Raw genomic sequence first — 16,107 nt, 5'->3', positions numbered from 1 at the left:
TATACCCAGCTGTTATTCTCAAGGCACATTATAGTGGCTGTGCCAGTATCAGCCAAACACTGCAGAACCAGCCCTTCCCTACAACATTCTAGAGCCTGAGGTTGGCCTCGTTCGCTAGTACAGAGTATCACATTTTTTTTCTAGGAGATTTTCTCTTGGGACACCTATACTTTCCCATGAAGGCAGATTACATTAACATTAAACTTCCTAGGGAAAGATTCTTCTTTTTTTTTTTTTAACATCTTTATTGGAGTATAATTGCTTTACAATGGTGTGTTAGTTTCTGCTGTATAACAAGGTGAATCAGCTATACATATACATATATCCCCATATCTCCTCCCTCTTGCATCTCCCTCCCACCCTCCCTATCCCACCCCTCTAGGTGGTCACAAAGCACTGAGCTGATCTCCCTGTGCTATGCGGCTGCTTCCCACTAGCTACCGGTTTTAGATTTGGTAGTGTATATATGTATATGCCACTCTCTCACTTTGCCATAAAAAGAAATGAAATTGAGTTATATGTAGTGAGGTGGATGGACCTAGAGTCTGTCATACAGAGTGAAGCAAGTCAGAAAGAGAAAAACAAATACCGTATGCTAACACATATATATAGAATCTAAAAAAAAAAAAAAAAAGAAAAATGGTCATGAAGAACCTAGGGGCAGGACAGGAATAAAGACGCAGACCTACTAGAGAATGGACTTGAGGACACGGGGAGGGGGAAGGGTAAGCTGGGACACAGTGAGATTCTTCTTTTAAAAGACTTGTTGTTCCTACATAAAGTTTTAGAGCACTTGGCTTTGTGGGAGAGAAGTGCTGCCTAATTCCAGCAATTACTTGTATTTTAAATCCTAGAAACTCATACATTTTAAAAAATCTGCAATATTCTTGGGTGGGTTGCTTGCTGCTTTATGTTGTAAACTGAAGTGTCACTCATTTTACCCTCCCCAAACCAAGGTTCTCTCTCAGATAACTGATATGTTCACCAAGGAACTCCTAACAACTTTTATAGGATATTTTTCTCTCTTAAAAATTATAGACTGCCTCACTGAGCACACAGCTACAAGGTGGAAATATTCAAAGGTCTAAAAATAGAATAATGACTAAGAAAAATGGTTGGTATACTTATTCAATTGGACATTATGCAGGCATTAAAATCAAGGTTATGAAGACTATATAATTATATTAAATATGCCTATGAGTTGCTAAATAACAAAAGCAGAGGCAAGTCAAAAACTTGTATATATACTTGTATGTTTGCTATATATGTATGTATCTATTCCTAGTCTCCAAGATATATAACCACTCTGTCATGCCCTTAATTTTTGGAAGGGTATACAGTCCATTGCTGGAAAGTCTTAAATGATCAAATACACACACATTGGCCAGAGAATGGTGCAATACAGTTCTTTGCTTTTTGCCTCAAGTCATTTTTAGGTTCATTATGAGTTCATTTGGATGGAGATCAAGGAGTCTATTGTGTCCCGGCTGCTCTCTTCTCCCCCTCACTTAATGTCCCTTTGTCTTTACCCTTTGGCTATTCCCTCATGGTTAGGCTCTTTCCTCTTGGCCCTTAGAATCCATTCAGTTTGTTTTTTCATAAAGCTGGTGTGTGTGTGTGTGTGTGTGTGTGTGTGTGTGTGTGTGTGTTTGTGTGTAAGTGACACAGGTCAGTCCTGCTTCCTGGATAGGCATCCACAGACAAAGAAACCTTCTAAATAACTAAGAGGAAGGGGCTCGTAGAATGTCATTGTTCTCTTTGTCTCTCTTCTTCTTCTATTTTGCTAATCTGATCTGAGTCTCATAATGAGATGACCACTTGCTTTTCTTTAAAAATGAAGTGATACAAGAAGGAAACTCTACCTACCTATGTTTAGGAGGATGGGACCAGAAGGGAATCTTACCAAAAGATTTATGGTGCTTTTATTAGAGTGGCATATTGCATTTAGTTTTTTCCATTTTTTCCCTAATTTCCAAAGTGCATATAATGGATTATAATACTTTACAATATAATAAGGAATTATGAAAACAGTGGATGAAGACACTTCTTAGTTTATTGATTAGGAAGTTGAATTCCAGTTCAGGTAAGTGAGGTGTCCAAGAAAAACTAGTGAGTAGCAGAACCAGGACTAACACCAGGGAGGAGCTATATTCTTGTGGAAGGCAGATAAGCATTGATGACACACCTAAATTCTTAAAATGGGTCCACCATCTTCCAGCTGCATTACCTAGGGAAGTCTTTTGCTCTCTTGGAGCCTCAGTTTCCTCATTTATAAAATGGGGATAACTGGTTGGATTGTGATTTCCACAGGCTTTACACATGATAGCACATGTTAAGTACATAGCACAACAAAACAGAGGAGGCCTGAAGCCACGCCAGCTTTCCTCTCCTGGTTGCCAGCTGCCCGTATGACGCCTGAGCTCCGGCCAGTTGCCCGCCTCTTTGCGTCACTAGCACCATGGCTCTCAGCAATGCCGATGTGCAGAAGCGGGTTAAGCACACAATGGCTTTTATTGAACAAGAAGCCAATGAGGAAGCAGAAGAAATAGACGTGAAGGCAGAGGAAGAGTTCAACATTGAGAAAGGTTGTCTTGTGCAAACCCAAAGACTGAAGACTGTGGAATACTATGAGAAGAAAGAAAAGCAGATTGAGCAACAGAAGAAAATTCTGGTGTCCAATTTGATAAATCAAGTGAGGCTCAAAGTCCTCAGAGCAAGAGATGGATGATCTTATCACAGACCTACTAAATGAAGCAAAACATAGACTCAGCAAAAGGGTAAAAAATGCAACCAGGTACCAAGTACTGTTGGATGGAATGGTCCTCCAGGGTTTGTACCAGTTGTTGGAGCCCGGAATGATTGTTCGTTGCAGGAAATAAGATTTCCCTCTGGTGAAGCCTGCAGTGCAAATCCCTATGTACAAAATCGCCACGGAAAGAAATGTTGATGTCCAGATTGATCAGGAGGCCTACCTGCCTGAGGAAATAGCTGGCGAGGTTGAGATCTATAATGGGAATCGCAAAATCAAGGTTTCCAATACTCTCAAAAGCTGGCTGGACCTCATAGCCCAGTAGATGATGCCAGAAGCGCGGGGAGCCTAGTTTGGTGCAAACGCCAACAGGAAGTTTTTGGACTATGCCTGTGGGAGGTGGTGTCCATCCACTGCTGTGACGTGGACACTTCTGACATTTGAGGAAACAAGATGACCTGTATAGCTTCCTCCTTGCTGTTCTCATATTCTGTATTTATCAGTGGATACCCTTTATTAGCTAACGCCCCTGGCTGATTGGTAGCAATGGGAGAGCTTCACTTAATATGATCAGGAAACCTTCCTCTAGCTTATCTGACAGTAACACAACTTCCCGCTGGTTCTGCAGCACGAAGGTGAGGGGTCAAATGGTGGGTTCATGAATGTCCCCGAGTCTCCTGCTCTTCTCTGGTCCAGCGTCTAGCCTACAGAGGGGCGGTGTGTGGTGGGCTCTAGGGTCAGGTCACTGCTGTTTGGATTTCAAGTGCATGTGGGGCCGCATTCCTTCCAGCAGTGGCAGCTTCGCTGTTAGCTGTTTGGGCCTAGAAGTGTTTGTCTGTAATATGATTTAAGATCTAAGCCATGAATATGCTCTATTTATTAAAACGAAATGCATACGTGGAAAAAAAAGTATGTAACTCAGATACTGTCACATAATGGGTAATCAGTAAATGTTATTTCCCTTCCTTGCCAGTTGCTCTGTTACCTGGTGCAGAGCCTTACCAGTGTACCAGCCAGCATCTTCTCTTGAGTTACTGTAGTATATTATGTTTTATTACACTTGTATACAATGCCATGTGTTGTTCACATGTTGAAGTCCTAACTGCTAGTATCTCAGAACGTGACTGTATTTGGAGACAGGGCCTTTGAAGAGGTAGTTAAGTTAAAATGAGGTCTTTAGGGTGGGCCTTAATCCAGTCTGACTGGTGTCTCTGTAAAACAGGGACATTTGGATACATGGAGAGACACCAAGGATGCATGTGCACAGAAGAAAGACACTGTAAGGAAACAGTGAGATGGTGGCCACCTGCAAGCCAAGGAGAGAGGCCTCAAGAAAAACCCCAACCTGATGACCCCTTGATCTTGGACTTCCAGCCTCCAGAACTGTGAGAAAATAAATTTCTATTGTTTAAGCCATGCAATTTGTGATATTTTGTTATGGCAGCCCTAGCAGAGTAATATACCTTCTATCTTTAAATAGAAGCTAAGCTGCTTGAGGGAAAACTGCATTGCACTCATTTGTAATCAGAGCAGATAATCAACAATTTCTTGATGAATATTATGATTTTTATTAAGGGTGTGATTTTTATTTGTTTTATATGTCTTTGATGCCTCCCATGGAGGCCCAGATATTGAGGTTACTGACAACTATAACGTGATGATGAGGATTATATATGATTTTTTTTCTCTTGCAAATAGCGACGAGAATTGTCCCTTTTATGAAGTCATAGGAGTAAATGCAATTAAAGATGAAAAGATTATTCCTGGTTGCCTGTCTAGACATAGGAAGAGAGAATTAAATCTTCAAATGTAATTTCTGAAATGAGGATTAATGACCAGTAGTACATGATTCCCTCATATGCTCATGACCTCATGTTGTTTGAGACTAAATGTGAGGGCTTCTCACTACCTTTGTATTAATGAATATGACTGAGTTATTGTAAATATAGTTAGGATATAACATTAACTTGTCTGTGTTGGAAGTTTGCCTTGTATTTTGCAGAGGATCAAAAAACAGGTAATCATAAAAGAGAAAGTCGAAGGGTTTTTTACTGAGTTTTAAAAATTACATTTGATTCTCATTTTCTGGGTATGGAAAATATGGGAGAAAATGAATTATCTTAATTACTTTATGGAAGGGACATCAAGAGATGAAAAAATTTTGCAGGGTTTTCAATGTTTGCTAAGTCTGAGAGCTCAAAGGAGAATTTAGTGATAAATAAGAAATCCTCTGAACAGTAAGATAGCAAGTTTATTACTGGGAAAAATGCAGAAAATAGTTTTTAAGGAAGTGGAGGGGGTTACTTGTTTTTGAGCCAACATGGTCTTTGTTCCCTTAGCACATACATGTATACACACATGCATACATAGAAGGAATAGTTTTCTAATGTCTTGTCATTATCATAATCTGCTGAATAATCTTTGGATGCTAATTAAAACCTCTGGCCCTCATTCACACATCTACAGATAAAAGGCATTAGAATACATAATCTAGAAAAACTCTAACATACGTTTCAATTCTAGCATTCTATGACTCTTGTATCTGGAGGTATGGGAAAAAAGGGAGGGGATGAAAGTGACGTCACTTAAGGAGGCTACTGTTTATACTGGTTCTGCTAGTCTCCTCAAGACAGTCTCTGCCTCGGGTCATTGACTGTCTTTTGAGGTCAAACACCAAGCCTTATGCTTCAAGATGACAAGGTGCTATTCACTGCTGAATTTCCAGAACTAGAAGAATACCTGCAACATAGAAGACAGTCAAAATACTTGTTGGAAGAAGGATTAATGTTTCCAGTGCCATTCTGAATCTGTGTGATCTATTATAGGGTTAACCTGCCCATATTTTTCAGGGTCATGTTGACGTATGTCTACTCAATTATTAGACATATGATTAGAGGACTAGAGAATTAGAGAAACATAATTACATGTCGCTGCTAAACTAAACAAAATGATCTGAAACAGCAGCAAAATTTTAAAGAATGTTTTATTGTTTTCTTCTCACATAGAAAACCAATAAACTTTGTTTTATCCTTCTTTTCCATCCCTTCCTTTTTTGTTTTTTGTTCTTATTTATTTTTTATCATAATATACTGTTATTAGGAGCAAGATGTATTTTCTGAATGTAAACTCCAGAATGAGTTTACATGAGGGCAGGGGCACTGTCTGCCTTTTTTTCATGGACCTAGCAATGCAGACTCGCAACAGTATTTATTTATTTATATTTTATTATTTTTTTAGGACGGGGCTGCAGAAAGCTCCCTGGGGCAGCTCCACTACCTGTGAGCGCGGAGCTCACGGTGGGCTGTGAGCTGAGAGTGTGAGGTGCGGGGAGGGCACTGAGGTGGGGGCGGGGGTCATGGTCAGGATGGAAGCTGTGGGTCAGCGAGACGTGGCTAAGCAGTGTCCCTTTGAAGGCCTGAATGAAGCTGCAGGGAGGAGTCCTGTCCTGGAGTGGCATCTCTCCTGGCCTCTACCACCTCCCGGCTCTGTGATCTTGAGCAAGTTTTATGGCCTCAGTTCCTTCACCTTGGCCTCAACTGGGGATCTTTAAAAATGCTGATGCCTGGGCCCCACCCAGAGGGTCTAATGTAACTGCCCTGGGATGTGCGTGGGCATTGAGAACCCTGAAAGGTCCCCAGAGGGTGCTTCTGTGCAGCCAGGGCTGGGCACAAAAGTATTTGTTAAATGAATGAATGAATGCTGAAATTTATAACCATAGTAAATGGTTATAAAAGTCATGATATTTAGCTCAGTATTCATTAGTACTGGGGAAAGGTAGCCTGTCAAGAAGGGAGGGAGGCATGCATGTATGTATACATATATGTATGTATTTATATTTATAAAACATCAAGAGAAATACACTGATACTTCTGTTTTGACAAAACAAAAGCTCTGTATGTCAGATGATTTTCTTGGTCAAGTTCAAGGGAAGATTCTTATGAGTGAGAAAAGACAAAATTAAAAATGTTGAAACTTCTAGCCATTCTTTTGAAAAGGCTTGTTGATTTAAAAAGAGAGAATATTCTAAATATTAGCCATATGGCAAGAAAGAATTAAAGACAACAAAATTGTCTTGGAGTATGGTTTGCCTCAGACACTAGTCTTCTAGCAGGTAGCTTGGCATTGTCCTTCTCTCCTAGTTCATTATCGCCACATTTCTCTGGATGTCTGAGTTTGGTGCACACTTCCTGTGACTTAGGAGCCTGATGTCGCTGAAAAGCGATGTAAGAACAATCATCAGAATGGGAATCAGCCCAGCATTCTGACTCAGTAGGAATAAAGAGGAAATCAGCTGCCTAATGAAGCTCCTTCTCTGCCCCATGCCCTTGTGAAAAATAGCAGTTACAGTATTTCATTATGAATCTGTGTGCTTCGCTTCTCACCCTTCCTTGGTCTGAGAATCAAAGGCCATTTCTGTCATATCTCACCCTTGGAGTTCTCATCGTCACTCATGCCTTCAACTATCACCTTTATGCAGATATCTCCCTAAATCTGTATTGCAAGTCCCATCTCCCTCAGCCCTTGCTACAATCCTGCCTCCCAATGAAGCAAGTTTTATTTCTTAATTTTGCCTATTTTGACCTTATAGTTGCATGTTTTAAGAGAGTCAGAATCACAAACAATATTTTATTCTGCTTTTTCCTCAAAAATCAAATCCTTAAACCTTATGGACTGGACTTTTATATTTTACCTCTTAACAGATACACTGCAGGGACTGAGACGCTTTTAGGAGTAGGGAATGTCAGAGCCATTTGCTGGCTTCCTTTTTTATTTCCTGAATAAAAGCACTGAGTAAGTGTGACGTGTATATCACTTTAATGTTGAGACTGCAGAGTAAAATTTAAGAGATTTATTCTCTCCTCGAATTTGACTCTGAAAATAACTTGCACTAACATCAGGAACTTTGCATCCTCATCTTTGTAATTGCCTGGTTCCCCCAGTCAAATTTAAGACATAGAAGTGATTGCAATAGAAAAAAAATATTTAAAGAATGCAAAAGAGTAGCTCTGTATTAATACATTTAAAGTTTATATTCAAAGAGCATGTTCTTGATTAAGTATGTCCAGGCACTATTTATATATCTCAGAAAATCTTAAAAATTTATATATGTCTCTGAAATTCTTAAGTTTTATAAACTACAACTTAGTCATTCTAGTCTTATATCAGCACTTACTGAGATATCTCCATGACTTACCCAAATCCCAGATTTGAAATAAAATTTCATCTATCCATCTATGATATATAAATTTAAAATGATGCATGATCCATGGTGCTGGAACTTTACTCCTGCAGGGAATATCTTTTTCCTGAACAGGACTTTCTCATTTACAGGGTGCTTATCTCCACCACGCCTATTTTTTTTTTTTTTTAAAGGAATTCCTTTATTTTTTTAAAATTATTATTTATTTATTTATTTTATTATTTTTAGCTGTGTTGGGTCTTCGTTTCTGTGCAAGGGCATTCTCTAGTTGCGGCAAGCGGGGGCCACTCTTCATCGCGGTGCGCGGGCCTCTCACTATCGCGGCCTCTCTTGTTGCAGAGCACTGGCTCCAGACGCTCAGGCTCAGTAGTTGTGGCTCACGGGCCCAGTTGCTCCGCGGCATGTGGGATCTTCCCAGACCAGGGCTCGAACCCGCGTCCCCTGCATTGGCAGGCAGACTCAACCACTGCGCCACCAGGGAAGCCCTCCACCACGCCTATTAATCCTCCATTAGCCTCATAGTAATACTGACAAGGAAGGGCCATGAATTTGTCTTTCTAGCCTTAAATATTCTGGAAGTGCATTTCCTCTCCTATAGCCATATAAAGGATATCATCTCCATCACCATCTCTGTACCATAAGTATTCAGATTCTGGATTTGCCTTTGTCTAATTGCATGGTTCCTTTCTACTTCACTATGGTTGATCACATATTCTATTTCTTTATACAATATGTCACTCTGGCATCTCTCCATGAGGTATTTGCATTGCATCTATGTAGAATGAGTACCTCTTGCCATGTAGTTTGACCCTTATAACCACCAGAAACTTATAAAACTTGCCTATGGTTTAGCTTACAGACTTTACCCATCAAATATATATTTTTAAAGTATTATATTTTGTAACAAAAATCATTAAAATGTATTAAAATTGATTTTAGAATAGTTTCATGAAGATGTTTGACAAGAGTGTTTGGCAGTCTATCCAGTGAGAGACCAAAGTGAAGACTTCCTCTACATTGCTTTCTTTGGAACCTTAGATTTTCTCTCTTGTGCTATATTTAGATGTGTGGCATGTTTAATTTTCTGCTTCCGTGCCTCACTGTGCTTCTGGTGCTTATTGTAATCCAGCTAGTGTGTCAGGCCAAAGTGTGAAGAAAACTTTAAGTTCTTACCTGAGTAAGCCAACTTACAGCAGCATGAAGACCTCCTGTGCTGGGTTCCACTCATCCTTCTTTTCACTCATACATTTCTGACATTGCAAACAGAAGTCAACAAATTTTTTTCTCAATAAAGTAGTTCTAAAAACTTAAAGTGTTCTGCTAATTCAGCAAGAGTTGAGATGGTAGTGACATAACCAGATTAATCAGATGGTAACAACTGACAGTTAACTTTAAATATATTCAGTACAGTTCCATTCAAGGCAGGCCAATTCTGTTCAACTCATTTCAAACACACCTACTGAACACCTATATAGCCAAATACTGTATTAGGTTCTGAGTACACAGGGGTAAATAAAATACACTCACTGTGTACATTCTAACAATGAGAGTAAGCATACAAACAAAATAAATTGCAATGTTGTTCAGTAAGTAGAATAATGAAATTATACACACGATGCTGAAGTAACCAGAGTATGACATAATTAATTTTGAGGTCAGGGGAGCTATGGTGAAGTGATTCTCTACAGTACTTCCTGGAAGGAGTGATACACAAACAGGATTTTGAAAGATGCCCAAGATGTCAGGGTGGGGTCAAGTTTAGACAGAGGGAAGACCACTGGGTACCCTAGTCTAATCCCTATGACCTTGGATAAGCTCTTATGCATACAATAATGATCTTGCCTGTTTTCACACAAACACTTTTTCACTTTAGCTATTTTTTAAAAGATGAATATTTTCCTACAATTATATTAAAAACAAATTCATAAACCAAAAGACAGATGGCTTTGACTTGGGATGCTGTACTGTAATATGAACAGTATCCTCTGGATTTGTGAAATGTGGTAAGCCTGGTTTTAACCATCATTTAAGAAGACAGCAAGGAAATCAGTGGGAAATAGTAAAAATACAAAATGAGTATGAATCAAGAGGTTAATTTCCCATTCTGGCACCAAGAAGCTTTTGATTTTTGTTATATTATGCATCCTCTGAGGGTTTAAAATTTCTCATGTGTAAACTGGGGGGGGTTGTTATCTAGGAAATCTCTGTGGTCTCCTCTACCTTTTAAAGCATTCTCTGATTCTACAGGATGGTCAGGACAGTGAAAATAACCCAAGGGATGCAGAAGGAGTGGAGGAGTGAGCACAGCCTTTGCAGCCAGCAAATCTCAGATTGAACCCTGGCTGAACTTCATCAGGTTGAGGGATCTAGGGAGCATGGGCATCACTTCATTAGTAATTATCATTTGCAGAACACCTATTTTATAACACTGTGAAGATTAATACAGTAACATGACCAGCATACCTGCAGAGTTCCTGGCGCATACTGGTACTTAAATGTTAATTTCTATTTCCATCTTCTTTTGTTCTGATTAGTAGAAGCAAGTCAATCTCTTCTATAGGGAGCCTCAAATATTCAGGTGTTAAAGACCAATTATTCTCAGGCTCATATACTGTCTTGTCCATACTATGGCCAAGACATGGTAGGATCAAGTGAAGCAGAGAAATGTATTACGGCATCACATAGCCAGGATATTTGATACTTGATAACAGTGTTTTTTAAAAAGAGAAAGTCCTTTAACAAACTCATGCCCTAGTGACCTTGCTGCTTTTCTATCTCTCATGACCTTTCGGTTGTGCCTGATTATTAACACTGATACCATGCAACCTGACTAGTCAGCACATTTGCTGATAAAGGAGCATGTCTTACATAATAATTCTCTTGCATTTCACTTCACAGCCAAGATTTATTAACCAGGGTTTTGTTGGTAGGAGTCTTCATATGAAAACTTGGATGCTTTTATAAGGACATACTGTACTACATTTGCAGAAAGAAAGTTTCATAAATAATATTATAAGAGGCAGTATAGGTCAGTTGGCTCCAAAATAAGCTGAACGCAGAGTCTCTAAGATCTAAGGTGGATGTCACTCCACCTCTGTTCTTCCTGGGGACGTTCTGTTTTTGTTTCGTTCTCTTTGTCCATCAGTTCAAGGCCTAGTTTCACAGAAGCTTAAATCCTCTGTTTTTTGGTAGACGATTTGAGGAAGGGCACCTCTGGCTGGAATGGGAAAGATCCTTCCATTTCTTGTCAAATACTATGATAACATGTTTCTAACAACCACTTAGTAAATGTTGCTTTACTAAGGGGTTGTTAGAAACAATGACATAGCTGTCTGCTTGGTATCCTGGGAAGATCAGGGTCTTTCAGATCAGACAGATACAGGTTCAAAGATCAGCCCATCACTTAATAACTGGGACTTTCAGTGATAAGCTTATTTTCTCTGAGACTCAGTTTCCCCAGGTGAGGCTAATAATAACTTCCACATGGGATGTTGTGAGGATAAATTGAGACAGTAAATGTAAAGTTCTAAGCAATATCTCTTGCATAAAGATATAGTGCTCATTAAATGGAGGCATCATAAAAATAAAAATTGAGTGCAAAGTGACAAATAAAAAGTGTTGGTCACTTCATTGATGGTTCCAGTTCCCAAGCAAATGACTATCACATGCATCCTATAAGAATAAAGTCTTTTTTCCAAACAGGTGGTATTTCAACTCTCACTCTCTTGTTTGTTAAATAAACAACAGCAAATAAGTAACCCCCAACTAGACTTTTTAAAAAAGAGAATCTATGAGAGAATTTTTTTTTTTTCAGTAGAACAGAATTTGGTAAAAGTTTTCTGGTCGCTATGTGAAAAGTAACTACTGTGAGAAGGCAGGCAGATTTATAGGACATAAGTAACAATCTTTCAGCACAGTAATAGTATGTTGCAAGCAAACATAAGAGAAGCCATTATAAAAATTGAAAAGGATGTTACTTTTCACATCTAGGGTATGTTTTCAGGGGAACATGTTGGTATGTGTGGCCAGCATGAATATCTGTGATTATATGAATATGCTGTGATTACCTGACTGCTAATGTGACTGACTGGGGTGGGGAGTGCTGGTTTGGAAAGGAAGGGATACACTGCCTTCACTGAGACAATAGGTTTTTGACCTGCTGTACATTTCCCACAAAGTCAAATAACTGGTGATGTTGGTCTTTGGAAAAACAGCCAGTGACCTTCTATGCTAATAATCTCAATCCCAAACCTACAAAATTCTTATACACACTCCTTAGAATAGTAGTCAAAGGTATTCCATGAAAAAATAAGAAAGGGCTTCCGTCGTCAAATAAATTTGGAAATGCTGAGTGTTATGTCCCCATCGTGGATCAACACAGTATAATATAATAGCATATGAAAAACTCTGAGAAGTCCTACAGTGAAAAAAGCTAATTAATTAGGGAATGGTCCAATCATTACCTCATTTTAAACTGATGTCCTTTATCAAGAAAATTTTATAAACGTCCTCTTGAGTAAGTGATCTGGAAAACATGTTTTGGGAAATCCTGTCATTGGTACTCAGGGAAAAAAGTTATATATGTGGTAATATGAAGGAGTGAATTGCTTTGGGGAGATGGACATTTATAATTGTGCATCTTCTGAAACGTACTCCTTGTGCTTTCTCCGTAAAGATATTTTAGAGTCATTTGTGAAGAATCTATTGTAATCTTTTTGTTTTGGCTATGACTAATTTTCTTGTACAGGGATACCTTGAAGATATTGTGGATTGAGTTCCAGACTGCCACAATAAAGCAAATATCACCATAAAGCGAGTCACATGAATCTTGTGGTTTCCCAGTACACATATAAGTTATGTTTACACTATGCTGTAGTCTGTCCAAAGTGTGAAATAGCTTTTGTCTAAAAAAAAATATACACACTTTCATTAAGAAATACTTTACTGCTAAACAATGTTAACTATCATCTGAGGCTTCAGCGAGTCATATGCTTTTTGCTGGTGGAGGGTCTTTTCTCAGTGTTGATGGCTGATGCTGACTGATCAGGGTGGTGGTAGCTGAAGGCTGGGTGGCGTGGCAACTTCTTAACATAAGACGACAATGAAGTTTGCCACATCTACTGACTCTTCCTTTCACAAAATGATTTCTCTGTAGCGTGCAATTAATTAATAGCATTTGATAGCATTTTACCCACAGTAGAACTTATTTTAAAATAGAAGCCATACAGAGTGAGGTAATTCAGAAAGAGAAAAACTAATATCGTATATTAACGCATATATGTGGAATCTAGAAAAATGGTACAGATGAACCGGTTTGTAAGGCAGAAATAGAGACACAGATGTAGAGAACAAGCGTATGGACACCAAGGGGGGAAAGGGGGTGGGTGGGATGAATTGGGAGATTGGGATTGACATATATACACTAATATGTATAAAATAGATTAACTAATGAGAACCTGCTGTATAGCACAGGAAACTCCACTTTGCTGTACAGTAGAAACTAACACAACATCGTAAAACAACTATAACGCCCCTCCCAAAAAAAAGAAGCCAGTCCTCTCAAACCCTGCTGCTGCTTTATCAACAAAGTTTATGTAATATTAGAAATCTTCCGTTGTTATTTCAACCATCTATATAGCACCTTCACCATGAATAAATTCTATCTCAAGAAACCACTTTCTTTGTTCATCCATAAGAAGCAACTCTTATGAGATTACAACAATTCAGTCACATCTTCAGGCTCCACTTCTAATTCTAGTTCTCTTGCTATTTCCACCACATCTGCCTTTGTCAGTGAGCAGTAATATTTTGAAAGGAATCTTTTTTTTCTGAGCAGTAGTTCTCAACAGTGGGTTGAAAATATTCAGCAAATCATGCTGTAAACGGATGTGCAGTCACCAGGCTTTGTTGTTCCATTGAGGGAGCACAGGCAGAGTAGACTTAGTAGATTAATTCTTAAGCGCCCTAGGATTTTCAGAATGGTAAGTGCGCATTGGCTTCAATTTAAAGTTGCCAGCTACATTAGCCCCTAACAAGAAAGTTGGGCTGTCTTTTGAAGCCTTGAAGCCAGACATTGACTTCTCCTCTTTAGGTATGAGAGTCTTAGAAGGTATCTTCTTTCGATAGAAGACTGTTTTGTCTACATTGAAAATCTGTTGTTTAGTGGAGCCACCCTCATTAATGATCTTAGTTAGATCTTCTGGGGAACTTGCTGCAGCTTCTACATCAACACTTGCTGCTTCACCTTGCACTGTCATGTTCTGGAAATGGCTTCTTTCCTTAAACCTCATGACCCAACATCTGCTCATTTCAGACTTTTCTTCTGCAGCTTCCTCACCTCTCTCAGCCTTCAGAGAATTGAAATGAGTTAGGGCCTTGCTCTGGGTTAGGCTTTGGCTTAAGGGAATGTTGTGGCTGGTTTGACCTTCTAGTTAGACCACTAAAACTATCTCCCTATCAGCAGTAATACTGTTTCACTTTCATATCATTTGTGTGTTTACTGGAGTAGCACTTTTCATTTCTTTAAAGAACTTCTCCTTTGCATTCATAACTTGGCTAGCTCTTTGGGGCAAGAGGCCTAGCTTTTGGCCTATGTCAGCTTTTGATATGCCTTCCTCACTAATCTTAATCATTTCTAGCTTTTGATTTAAAATGAGAGGCGTGTGACTCTTCCTTTCACTTGAACACTGAGAGGTCATTGTATGCTTATTAATTGGCTTAATTTCAACATTGCTGTGTCTCAGGGAATAGAAAGGCCCAAGGAGAGGAAGAGAGACAGGGGACAGCCAGTCAGCGGAGCAGTCAGAACACACAGCATTTTTTGATTAAGTTTTCTGTCTCACATGGGTATGGTTCGTGGTGCCTCAAAATAAGTACAATAGTAACATCAAAGATCACTGATCACAGATCACCATAACATATACAATAATAATGAAAAAGTTTGAAATATTATGAGAATTACCAAAATGTGACACAGAGACATGAAGTGAGCAAATGCTGTTGGGAAAATAGCACCGATAGACTTGCTGGACACAGGGTTGCCACAAACATTCAATCTGTAAAAAAATGCAGTAGCTGTGAAGCTCAGTAAAGGAAAAGCACAATAAAACAAGGCCTGTGTGTACTATTGTGTTAAACAGGAATCAGTTATTTCATAATTTTATTTTGCAGATTAAGGCACCAGAGCTAGATCTCATTGTCTGATGAAATCATTTTCAGGTTTTATTCTATAGCTTTCAAGTTCTGCTGCAGCTTTCTTTTTAACTAAAAGTATTTTCTTAATTTAAGCAATTCTCCAGGATGAAGAAAACTTGTAAGCACTGTTAGTGCTTATCAGGAGTAAATGGGACTCTGGAGAGTTCTTTGAAATAGGAAACATTTGAACAGAATATCATCTTTCTTTCAGCTGTTTGTATAGATGCAATTTATGCAATTCTATACCTCACAGCTCTAATTCCTCTTCATCTGTGTCTCAGACTTCCATCAATAATCCTTCTGCTGAAACACATTTGACAAGAGAGGTAGAGTAGACACCCTTGCAATATCTTCTGAATGTCACTGAACAGTGATTTGTAATTGGGTTCATAAATTTTAGGAAGAAAAACGTAAAGCTAGGTAGGGGATTCGATCCATATGAATCCAGATTGGACCAGGGTGTGGTTAGTAGCATTTTATAAAAATCATCTTTTGAATGGACAGTGGAGATTTTGTAAAACATTTAAAAAGTCTATGATTATGTATTTCTATTGTGGGTATGTATCTACAAAATAAAACTCTCTTGCAGTGTACCTTAATGTATGAATGAATTGGCTGTTTTCTGGACCCAATTATATTCACCTTACACACTGTGATTTCTAATACATCTTCCCATCCTGGAAACTCTACAATACAGTTGTTATCCCATCTCATAACATTTGTATTGAAACAAGGACCTAATCTGTACGTGTTAAGAAACTGAATTCCTGCTGCCTTTCTGAAATTCAGAAGAAATATGCTATTGCTTACAATTGTATTTATATCATTAAAAAACGGAGTAAGAAAAAACAATGAAAGATATTCTTTTTGGACAGTGAAAAATGTTAAATTAATTTTATTGATTTGGACCTTTCTGTGTATTTGGTGAAAGCTATTAAAAATTGTTCTAATTTTTTTGAACAAA

General features: G+C 38.6%; 1 pseudogene; it reads left to right on the top strand.

Annotated features, from left to right (window-relative positions):
* Positions 1–2,458: 2,458 nt before the first annotated feature.
* Positions 2,459–3,066, top strand: LOC103014079 (V-type proton ATPase subunit E 1-like; annotated as a pseudogene).
* The last annotated feature ends 13,041 nt before the right edge of the window (positions 3,067–16,107 follow it).

The sequence above is a fragment of the Balaenoptera acutorostrata genome, chromosome 6 (genome assembly GCF_949987535.1).
Source record: "Balaenoptera acutorostrata chromosome 6, mBalAcu1.1, whole genome shotgun sequence".
Lineage (NCBI taxonomy): Eukaryota > Metazoa > Chordata > Mammalia > Artiodactyla > Balaenopteridae > Balaenoptera > Balaenoptera acutorostrata.
Note: the sequence above shows the minus strand (reverse complement) of the source record. Positions and strands in the feature narration are given on the sequence as shown.